The sequence below is a fragment of the Chrysemys picta genome, chromosome 12 (genome assembly GCF_011386835.1).
Source record: "Chrysemys picta bellii isolate R12L10 chromosome 12, ASM1138683v2, whole genome shotgun sequence".
Lineage (NCBI taxonomy): Eukaryota > Metazoa > Chordata > Testudines > Emydidae > Chrysemys > Chrysemys picta.
The window spans coordinates 15,912,139-15,924,346 of NC_088802.1; the positions used below are offsets into that span (position 1 = coordinate 15,912,139).

Below are 12,208 nucleotides of genomic sequence, written 5' to 3' on the forward strand. Positions count from 1 at the left end.
TACACTACACCCGCTCTCCACCACAGTCTGCGTCCCAGTTTCAACACTTTACCGCAAAAACAGTAATAAAGAAAATGGTGTTCATTAACAAATTTCCAGTGATTTTATTTTTAAATGTGTGTTGGAAGGGGGTGAACGGGGTGAACGGGATATGTGATGGAGAGGATAGTGAACATTCACTGGGTAAAGAAACGGGGGCAGGTTCAGCTTCTCTTTAAACAAACTTAATAGTTACAGGCTACCCTGCTCACTCAGGAACCTAGCTTTCAAAGCCTCCCGGATGCACAGCGCGTCCCGCTGGTCTCTTCTAATCACCCGGCTGTCTGGCTGAGCGTAATCAGCAGCCAGGCTATTTGCCTCAACCTCCCACCCCACCATAAAGGTCTCCCCCTTGCTCTCACAGAGATTGTGGAGCACACAGCAAGCTGCAATAACAATGGGGATATTGGTTTCGCTGAGATCAGAGCGAGTCAGTAAGCTTCTCCATCTCCCTTTGAGACGTCCAAAAGCACACTCCACCACCATTCTGCACTTGCTCAGCCGGTAGTTGAATAGTTCTTTTTCACTGTCCAGGGCGCCTGTATAGGGCTTCATGAGCCAGGACATTAGCGGGTAGGCTGGGTCCCCAAGGATCACTATAGGCATCTCCACATCCCCAAGAGTTATTTTGTGGTCCGGGAAGTAAATACCTTCCTGCAGCCATCTAAACAGACCAGAGTTCCTGAAAACACGAGCGTCATGAACCTTGCCCAGCCATCCGACGTTGATGTTTGTAAAACGTCCCCTATGGTCCACCAGTGCTTGCAGCACCATTGAAAAGTAGCCCTTTCTGTTAATGTACTGGCTGGCCTGGTGGTCCGGTGCCAGGATAGGGATGTGAGTTCCATGTATAGCCCCACCGCAGTTTGGGAATCCCATCGCAGTGAAGCCATCTATGATCACCTGCATGTATCCACACTAAGGGTCACTACCTTTGAGGTAGCTCAACGATTGCGTTGGCTACTTGCATCACAACAACCCCTATGGTAGATTTGCCCACGCCAAAGTGGTTTGTGACTGACCGGTAGCTGTCTGGCATTGCAAGCTTCCAGAGGGCTATGGCCACAGACTTCTGGACAGTCAGGGCTGCTCGCATCCGGGTGTCCTTGCGCTTCAGGGCAGGGGACAGCAACTCACAAAGTTCCAGGAAAATCCCCTTCCGTATGCGAAAGTTTTGCAGCCACTGTGATTCATCCCAGACCTGCAGCACTATGCGGTCCCACCAGTCCGTGCTTGTTTCCCGGGCCCAGAATCGCCTTTCTGCAACATCAACATGACCCATTGCCACCATGATGTCCTCGGCGTGGGGTCCCGTGCTTTGTGACAGGTCTGTGCCACTCTCAGACTTCAGGTCCTCACCGCGCTGCCGTAGCCTCCTCTCCAGATTTCTCAGCATCTGCCTCTGGGAAAGGTGGATGATAAGGTGCGAGGTGTTGACAACGGCCATAACTGCAGCGATGGTCGCAGCGGGCTCCTTGCTCACAGTGCTGTGGCGTCCACGCTGTCACTGACCAGAAAAGTGCGCGAACTGATTTCCTGCCGGTGCTTTCAGGGAGGGAGGGCGGGAGTGACGGTTGGATGACGACAGTTACCCAAAACCACCCTCAACACATTTTTTTCCCCAGAAGACATTGGGGGCTCGACCCAGAATTCCAATGGGCAGCGCGGAATGCGGGAACTGTGGGATAGCTGCCCACAGTGCACTGCTTCCAATGTCGACGCTTGCCCCGTTAGTGTGGACTCACACAGTCGAATTACTGTCCTTAGTGTGGAAACACACGTTCAACTTCGTAATATCGATTCCACATATTCGATTTAAGTAAAATCGAACTACTCTCGTAGTGTATACATACCCTGAGTGTCAGCGAAGACTCAGGGCAGATCCTGGAGGGAAGCAGCAGGTCCCGTCACTGTTACGCTGTAACCAGCAGCCCGGAGAGGAGGAGTCCGTGGGGCTCCCTGGGCGCTGAGCCAACGGTCTGGATCCTGATACATCACCTGAGTTCCCCTCCCCCCAGCCCCGCTCCTTCCAAAACATGGAACAGGAGCACGCGGGGGAGCATCGCCCAGATCTGGTGCTGTGTCCCTGCTACTCAGCAGAGATGCTCCCAGCCACCAACACCCCCTGCAACCCCACCCCCATCTCCCCAGCAGCTCTTAGTCACAGCAGCCCCCCTGAGACCAACATGATCTGTGAAATGGGAGGGTTTGCAGGATCAGGCCCTCGTCGGCTCTCTAGTATATTATTGCTCCATATTTCATACAGGAAAAGGCATGATCCAGGATGGGGGTCTGAGCGGGGGGGGGGGGGGGGGGGCTTCAGCACTAGAGCCCAGGTGGGGAAGGGGTTGAGATCCAGGCAGCTGAAGCTGGCCAGTGTGTCAGGAACTGCTTCCCAGAGGAATTTGCTACTAGTAGCAAAAACCGAAACTCACTTGGAGGCCAGAGCCAAATTGTTTGCAGTAGCAGTCCCCTAGGTGCCTCTTTCTGCCTGCAGTCATGTGCACTGTTGCCCCCACTAGGCACCCACACACCTATCTCCTGCCCAATCCCTAGCACGAACCATGACCCTGGGGAAGAGAGGTGCTTCTCCGCTTATCTCACCTGCAGGGTCTGATCCAGCAGGTCTGCTCAGAGGACAACCATCAGATCCAGTCTCAGACAAAACCTGGCCAGAGGAGGATGTGCCATCCCGATAGTTAGAGCACTCACCTGCAGTATGAAGAGACCCAGGTTCACTGCCCCTCTGTGTGAGGGAGAGAAAGGACTTGAACTGGGGTCTCCCAAACCTCTTAGGAGAGCTCTCTAATCATTTGTTCTAGTGTGTTTTCAGGTACTGAAGTTACTCTGACTGGTCTATAATTCCCTGGGTCATTTCTGTTCCCTTTTTTAAAGATAGGTACAATGTGCCCATCTCCAGTCCTCTGGGACCTCACCTGTCCTCCACTAGTTCTCAACAATAATTATGAACAGTTCTGAGATTGCTTCAGGGAGTTCTTTGGATGCTCTGGGGTGAATTTCATCAGGCTCTGACAGCTCCAATACATCTACATTATCGAAATATACTTTAACCTGCTCTTTCCCTATTTTCACTGGCATTCCTCCCCCCTTGCTGTTAATATTAATTGTGTTGAGTATCTGGTCACAATTTTAGTGAAGACTGAACCAAAACAGGCATTAAACACCTCAGTGTCTGCGACCAGGACATGGGTGATCATGCTTAGGAGTCAGAGCCCAGGGTCAGAACAGGAGTCAGAGGTTTGATGCCAGCCCCAGTGATTAGAGCTGATGTCAGAGGTCAGGAATCAGAGCCGAGGGTCAGAACTGGGTTACTTGGAATGAGGCAAGAGAGGGGCAAGTTCTAGGCCAAGTTAGGAGCAGGGCTAGAACAAGGCAGGAACAAGCAGGTGTCATAGCCCAGCCATGGGATAATGGTTTGAGCTGCCACCGAACCACTGTTGCTAGTGGACTTAAGAGCTGGTCTGCTGACTCTTCCAAGCAAATCAGGCAGTGTAGCCAATTAGGCAGCTTACTACAGGCCAGCTGAACTGGTTAGGTTGGCAAGAGACTGGCAGGCCCCAATGGCAACTCATAGGGGCCTCATGGCCCAGTTTCTTGGGGTACTCCCCAGGGAGCTCTCGCAATAGATCTTGGGTATGAATGTTCTCTACTGGTTCCCAAGACCACACGTCTGGACTGTAGACTTTCCTGTCCACCAGGTACTGGAGCCTTCCCCTAACTTACCGAGAGTTGAGGATTCAGTGGACCAAGTATTCCTCCTGTCCCTGGACTGTTATGGGTGGCAGTGGTGAGTTGGAGCAGTTAGGGTCTGGTTCTTAGTCTGGGGCTTTTAAAGTGAGATGTGAAAGACGGGGTGGATCTTCAAGGACTCAGGCAGCTGTAACCGGAAAGGCAGTGGGTTCACCCATTCTGTAATCTTGAAGGGGCCCAGGTATTGGTAGTCTAGTTTGATGGATGGGAAACTCTATTTAAGGTTGAGGGCAGAGAGCCACATCTTGTCCGTATGGCCAGACTAGGAAGAGCCTGACAGTCTTGGTCTGAATGGTGTTTAAAGGCATCTTTGGAGAACTGCAAATATTCCTTGAACTCCTGCTGCATCCAGTGTAGATGGGAGGTTAAATTTGCAGCAGCTGATACTGGGGAACTCACAGGCCAGGCTCAGCTTCTGGGGACAGGAACCCACTCTGAGCATGCCCCGGGGGGCTCTGATTCACTTGGCCACTGTCCCCACAAGCTGAGCTTGGGCAGGGGGCAGCCTGGTGCTGTTCTCCCAGCAGCCCAACTCTTGTGCTGCACCAGGCAGTGTGGCTGGAAGAGGCTCTGGCCCTGCCCCTTCCTCTCCCCTCCTGGGCCGGTGTAGTGTAAGAAACTGCTCAGACCTCATTCCTTTCGGTGAGATGGTCACTTACAATGGCAATTATTTCAGTTTATCAAGTGGCACAGCTAATTCTGTCTATGAAATAGCCGCAGAGTTTTCTCATTGCTTCTCCTCGCACTGTTTAAAAGAAATCTTTGTGTTCCCAACACATCAATGTGCTTCCTTCTTGCAACCTTCGCCAAGATGGAAAGCAAAGTAACGCTGTAACTGGATACATTGGAGTTATTTCACCGGCTGTGTAGGGAGATTAGAGTCTTCTCCTAAAGGAACAGCTCCAGTCCTGCTGAGCTGGAAGGGTCTGTCCCAGCAGACTCAAGCCATCGGGTGTCCCAAGTGATCTGGATCCGGGAAGGATACTGAAGAGAGATATTGTTCTTCCTGCTTTTCTGGGGACTACAGTAAATTGAATGGCCAAACGAACTAAGGAACAAAGGCAGAGACAGCACAGCTGCTTCTGGCCCCTGGCACCCACCGGGCTCTGTCTGCTGCTGGTTTGTGCGCTGCAAGGGGGCTGCTGAGCTTAGCTCTCCTGAGGGGTGTGGGGAAGGGTCCTGCCTCGGTGGGAGAAATAACGCAGCCCTCCCTAGCCAGCTTCGGCAGAGCATTGCAGAGAACGGCCATGGCTCTGGGTGTCTTGGGCCGCCTGAATGCAGGAGTCCGCTGGCCTGGCCTGGACCCCTCCCGCGCCGCAGGGCTGCGGCTGTTTCTTTAAGAGAAAAGGCTAAGCTGGTCACGTGACCGCCTGTGTGACTTTACTTTCGCTTTCCAGCTCGGGCAGTGCTGGGAGAGGAGAGCCCGGTTCTCTGTCTGGATACAAAGTTTCCTTTTCCAAAGGGCGAGGAAAAGCTGAGAAAACTGCAGCGATTTGATAGCCAGGGAATTAACCCTAGAATGTGATCAACTGAAATAGTCACAATGTAAATCATCGCAACAAAACGTCTGGGGTTTGATCACCCCCTAGAGATTGTAAAACTTCCCAGAAGGACCAATCAGGTAGATTAATTTTGCTTCAAAATGTCTCCTTATATCCCCGTATATATACCGCTTACTGCTTCGCCAGTTTGTAAATAACACAAAGATTAAATAACCCTGTGAGATTTGTTTTACCCGTTATGGAAACACTACATTACAAGTACAGTCACAATGATTTACATTCCAGCGCTTTTCAGATTATTGTCCTAGCCGTGTCACTCGAGATTTGTGCGGCAGGTTGAATTAGTCATTTGTTTCTTTTGCGGGAATGTTTTATTCAAGAACACTGGGCCCGATCTTGTTCTCAGGGACGCCCCAGGGAGATTTGTAACAAATAACTTCCTGTATTGAGAATATTGGAAGAGATTTACCGTGCCACTTCCAGCGGTTCTGTCTTTCTGCCTGTTAACGTTACAGTTTTCTACCTCTGACTGTGGGGCTGAATCCTTTTGTTTCTGATACTGTCAAGGGAAAAAAGGAAAATTATTTCCACAATCAATCAAAGGAGAAAATTGCATCCTGTTCTCCTTCTGAAATGAGAGGGAATTAAGCATGTGCCTAAAACAGATCATGAGTCAAGTGTATTGCTGAATAGGGATTTCGTGACATAATTTAAAAAAAAGGCATATTTATACATTGGTTGACAGATAATCTCCTACTGTGTGAACAGTCGTTGGAGGGAAATTTCCTGAGGAAATCTATAGGACTAAAGGTAGTAAAAAATTAATTTTAAAACACATTTACAACAATAATTCACTTTTGTTTTGTTTAATATTTTATAGACTTTTCATTGTTAATCAAATATTTTTGAAACAAAATTATTTTCTTTTTTCAATCATTCTTATTCTTCATTTAGCAAGAGGGGGTCAATACAATGTTTTGATTCGATTTGATTAGAATTCCCATTTTGAATCAATTTGAAATATATATTCTCATTTAACATCATTTCATTGAAAAATTAGAAACATTCCAATAATAGGAAAATTATTTTTTAATGTTTTTTTCTAAAAGTCATTTTCTAATGAAAAATTATTTTGTTTAAACATTTTTGAACAGCGGCCACTGGGAGCTGCGGGCGGCCGTGTAAAAAAACTGTCTGGCGGCCCACCAGTGAATTACCCTGACGGGCCACGTGTGGTCCGCAAGTTGCCCACCACTGGTCTAACCTGCTCTTAAAAATCTCCAGTGATGGAGATTCTACAACCTCCCTAAGCAATTTATTCCAGTGCTTAACCACCCTGGCAGTTAGGAAGTTTTTCCTAACATCCAACCTAAACAGCCCTTGCTGCAATTTAAGCCCATTGCTTCTTGGACAATTCTTCTCCCTCCTCCTTGTAACAACCTTTTATGTTCTTGAAAACTGTTATCATGTCCCCTCTCAGGCTTCTTTTTTCCAGACTAAACAAACCCAATTTTTACCATCTTCCTCATAGGTCATGTTTTCTAGACCTTTAATCATTTTTGTTGCTCTTCTCTGGACTTTCTCCTATTTGTCCACATCCTTCCTGAAATGTGGCACCAAGAACTAGACACAATACTCTAGCTGATGCCTAATCAGCGTGGAGTAGAGTGGAGGAATTACTTCCTTTGTCTTGCTTACAACACTCCTGCTAATACATCCCAGAATGATGTTTGCTTTTTTTGGAATGGTGTTATACTGTTGACTCATATTTACCTTGTGATCCACAATGACCCCCAGATCCCTTTCCTCAGTACTTCTTCCTAGGCAGTCATTTCCCATTTTTTATGCATACAACTGTTTGTTCCTTCCTAAATGGAGTACTTTGCATTTGTCATTATTGAATTTCATCCTATTTACTTCAGACCATTTCTCCAGTTTGTCCAGGTCATATTGAATTTTAATCCTATCCTCGAAAGCACTTGCAACCCCTCCCAGCTTGGTATCATCCGCAGACTTTATAAGTGTACTCTCTATGCTATTATCTAAATCATGGATGAAGATATTGAACAGAACCGGACCCAGAACTGATTCCTGTGGGACCCCACTCGTTATGCCCTTCCAGCATGACTGTGAACCACTGATAACGACTCTCTGGGAATGTTTTTCTAACCAGTTTGCACTCACCTTATAGTAGCTCCATCTAGGGCCTGGTCCACACTAACCCCCCACTTCAAACTAAGGTACGCAAATTCAGCTACGTTAATAACGTAGCTGAATTCGAAGTACCGTAGTTCAACTTACCGCGGGTCCAGACGCGGCAGGCAGGCTCCCCCGTCGATGCCGCGTACTCCTCTCGCTGAGCTGGAGTACCGGCGTCGACGGCAAGCACTTCCGGGATCGATTTATCGCGTCTAGACAAGACGCGATAAATCGATCCCAGAAGATCGATCACTTACATCCGGACCAGGAAGTAAGTATAGACGTACCCTTAGTTAGTTGCATTTCCCTAGTTTGTTTATGAGAATGTCATGGGAGATGGTATCAAAAGCTTTACTAAAGTCAAGATATACCACATGAACCACTTCCCCCCTATTCACAAGGCTTGTTACTCTGTCAAAGAAAGCTATCAGGTTGGTTTGACGTGATTTGTTTTTGACAAATCCATGCTGACTGTTATTTATCACCTTACTATCTTCTAGATGTTTGCAAACTGATTTGCTCCATTATCTTTCCTGGTACAGAAGTTAAGATGACTGGTCTATAATTCCCAGGTTGTCCTTATTTCCCTTTTTACAGATTGGCACTACATTTCCCCTTTTCCAGTCTTCTGGAATCTCTCCCGTCTTCCATGACTTTTCAGAGATAATCACTAATGGCTCAGATATCTCTTCAATCAGCTCCTTGAGTATTCTAGGATGCATTTCATCAGGCCCTGGTGACTTGAAGACATCTAATTTGTCTAAGTAATTTTTATCTTGTTCTTTCCCTATTTTGCTTCTGCTCCTACCTCATTTTCACTGGCATTCACTATGTTAGATGTCCAGTCACCACCAACCTTCTTGGTGAAAACCGAAACAAAGAAGTCATTAAGCACCTCTGCCATTTCCACATTTTCTATAATTGTTTCTCTCCCCCCCCCCCCCCCCCCGCATTGAGTAATTGGCCTACCCTGTGCTTGTCTTCCTCTTGCTTCTAATGTATTTGTGGAATGTTTTCTTGTCATCCTTGATGTCTCTAGCTACTTTGATCTCGTTTTGTGCCTTGGCCTTTCTAATTTTGTCCCTTCATTCTTGTGTTACTTGTTTATAGTCATCCTTTGTAATTTAATCTAGTTTCCACTTTTTGTGGGACTTTTTTTGATGTTTAGATCATTGAAGATCTCCCGTTTAGGCCAGGGTGGTCTCTTGCCATACATCTTATCTTTCCTATGCAGTGGTATAGTTTGTTCTTGTGCCCTTAATAATGTCTCTTTGAAAAATTGCCAATTGTCTTCAATTGTTTTTCCCCTTAGACTGGCTTCCCATGGGATCTTACCTACCAACTCCCTGAGTTTGCTAAAGTCTGCCTTCTTGAAATCCATTGTCTTTATTTTGTTTTTCTCCTGCCTGCCATTCCTTAGAATTATGAACTCTATCATTTCATGATCACTTCCACCCAAGCTCCCTTCCACTTTCAAATTCTCAACCGGTTTCTTCCTATTTGTCAAAATCAAATCTAAACCAGCCTTTCCCCTAGTAGCTTTTGCCACGTTCTGAAATAAAAAATTTGTCTCCAATGCATTCCAAGAACTTGTTGGATAATCTGTGCCTTGTTGTGTTATTTTCCCAACAGATGTCTGAGTAGTTGAAGTCCCCTATCACCACCAAGTCCTGTGCTTTGGATTATTTTGTTAGTTGTTTAATAAAAGCCTCATCCACGTCTTCTTCTAGTTAGGTGGTCTGTAGTAGACCCCTACCATGACATGACCCTTGTTTCTTACCTCTTTTATCCTTACCCAGAGACTTGCAACAACTCTCTGTCCTATTTCCATCTCAACCTCAGTCCAAGTGTCTACATTTTTAATATGTAAGACAACGCCTTCTCTGTTTTTTTTCCCTGCCTGTCCTTCCTGAGCAAGCTGTACCCTTCTATACCAATATTCCAGTCATGCGTATTATCCCACTAAGTCTCTGTGATGCCATCTATGTCATAGTTGTGTTTGTTTACGAGCATTGCAAGTTCTTCCTGCTTATTCCCCATACTTCTTGCATTAGTATACAGACATCTAAGATACTGATTTGATTCCCCCACAATTAGTTCTGTCTTGTCTCTCCCTTATCCCTGCTATAACAGCCCATGCTCCCCCCAAACACCAACCCTTCTCCCAGGTTTCCATGTTTTTGACTTACCTGTGGGCTTTGGTCACCTGCCCCCTTCAAACCTAGTTTAAAACCCTAATCACTAGGTTAGCCAGTCTGTATCCAAATATGCTCTTCCCCTTCCTCGATAGGTGAACCCCATTTCTGTTTAGCAGTCCTTCTTCCTGGAACAGCATCCCATGGTCAAGGAAGTCAAAGCCCTCCTGGTGACACCATCTTCTCAGCCAGGCATTCACGTCCAGGAGGCAACTGTCTCTGCCAGGGCCCCTACCCTTGACCAGAAGGATCGAAGAGAACACCACCTGCGCTCCTAACTCCTTTGCCCTCACTCCCAGAGCCCTGTACTCACTTCTCATCTGCTGAGGGTCATACCTCACAGTATCATTAGTGCCCACCTTGAGTAGTAGTCAGAGGGCCATATGATCCTTGACAATCCCCCTGTAAGGTCTTGGAAATGGGCCGCTGGCAGGCAGCATACCTCCCGGATGCCATGTCAGGGCAATAGATGGATGCCTTCATCCCCCTCAGAAAAGAGTCACCAACCACCACTACCCTACATTTCCTCCTGTGAGTGGTAGCTGTGATCCTCCCAGCCTTGGGGGTACATGGCTTCCCCTCCTCCACCTTTGGGGTGATTCCTCATCGCTCGTTGCCAGGGCAGCATATCGGTTTTCTATCTCCATGGTGTGTGGGTTGGGAGTAGCGGCGGAGAACTGCCTGCTGCCAGAAGTAACTAGCAGCCAGTGTCCTCCCTGTATCAGAGCCATATCCTCCTCCCCTGGTGGTGTGACAGCAGTCCTCTGTAGCTGGATAGCTTCCTCAGCCTTGGATGTCTCCATATGAATACTCTCGAGGAATTCCTTGTGGGCTCAGATGCTCCTCAGCCTGGTCACCTCCTCCTGTAGCTCTCCCACCTACTTCCTAAGTGATTCCACCAGCAGGCACCTTTCACACTGGACGGTCCCCCCAGCCTGGTAAGTGGGAAATGCAGGCCACAGTCTCTGCAAATCCACACCAGGATCTGGGTAGAGGCATCCATGATTAGGCTGTCAGTCTGGATACCGGCACAGGTGAAGGAGACAGGAGCAGCGCTGGCACTGGCAATGTGGCCCTCCCTAACTATAGCGATTATATTACGTCTCCCTTTCAGAAACTCCCTCTCAAACTCCCCTCTTCACTAATTCCCCTGGGTCGCTTAGCCTCTGGCTTTTAAGGCCTTCTCTCCTAGGTCAGCCTGTAGGACTCATGAATGAAATTGTTTTTAATTGTTTACTTTATTAATGCAACTTCATAAGTAAAGTTTTATGAATGAAACAATATTCATTCATAAAACCGGTTACCCCAATAACTGGCTAATTAACAGTTAAGATGCTTGTTAAGAGCCATAGCTGTTCAGTCAGCTGCCTTTGTAAGTTTCACTATCAATCCAATTCCTGCTTAAATCACTGAGACTTGCACTGTTTCAGTATTGTAATTTCTGTTCACCATTTATTACACTTGCCTACAGTGTAACTTCTGTTCACTGTTTTCCATCCATTATACTTGTCTATATTGTAACTTCTGTTCACTGTTTGCCATATTGTAATTCAAACCCCATTTTAAAACGCTTACTCCATTTTGTAAGGGTTTGCTGCAACCTTCATTTTTGCAAACCCTGCTGTAATCTTATTAGTTTAGTTTAGATGTGTGAATGAGGTATGTATGGATGATGGAATCAACCTCCAGCCCCAGCCTGTCCTGATTAAATAAAGTTCAAACACCAACGGCTAAAGATGCAAACAAGAGCCCTAACAAAGTAAGAAGAATCCACTCTAAAAAGAAAAGGTACAATAAAAGAAAGATCAAAGCCCGGTCCCAGGCTGAAAGTCATGTCTGCAATTGACAGGTGATCAATCACCAAACCTGGAGGCAGCGTAACACAGCAAGACCTATAGACTCTGGATTCAAACTAAAGCCTACAAAAAGGATGGGTGAGATGGAAAACTTTGGAGGAGGGTAACATTCTGCTGCCAACATGGAAGGGCATCGGTGCATGCCCAACAGAGACCCAGCTCGTCCTTGTGCCCGGCTTTCCTGGCCAGTTAGCCGCCCCAAGCTACGAACCCAAGCTGCAAACTCAAGCCACAGACTCAAGCAGGACTGGTAACTATGCAGCAGCTGCAGAACATCTGATGGATGTGTGTATGTGTGAATGTGTGTGTGTGTGTTTATAGGTATTAGGTATAATGTGTGTGTATTAGGATTAAGATATTAGTTATTGGTCATAAATCAAATTATCATAAGAAATGTGGCATCTTTGTCTTGACCCCTAAAACGATCCTGTATAAGTTTGTGGGACAACACCCTCCCCATCAGTGCCCCTGACAGCTGTTCCACCTCCAACCCAACTGGGGACACCGCTCAAGTTTGTAGCACCCTCTCCTCCATCCCCACCCAGGTAGGGCAGGGAGGGGGTTCTAGCAGGGAGGGGGGCAGGAGGGATTCTGGCAGCAGTGAAGTGGGATGGGGGGAGGTTGAGACCTTTCCCCAAGTCACCCC

The 12,208-nt window shown here is 47.2% G+C and overlaps 1 long non-coding RNA gene across 1 annotated transcript; it reads left to right on the plus strand.

The window, feature by feature from the left end:
* The first annotated feature begins 4,973 nt into the window (after nucleotides 1–4,973).
* On the plus strand, nucleotides 4,974–11,956 carry LOC135975047 (uncharacterized). The gene is made up of 2 exons (XR_010592104.1): nucleotides 4,974–5,431; nucleotides 6,058–11,956. It is a non-coding gene; the product is annotated as an uncharacterized LOC135975047 (long non-coding RNA).
* Nucleotides 11,957–12,208: the final 252 nt, after the last annotated feature.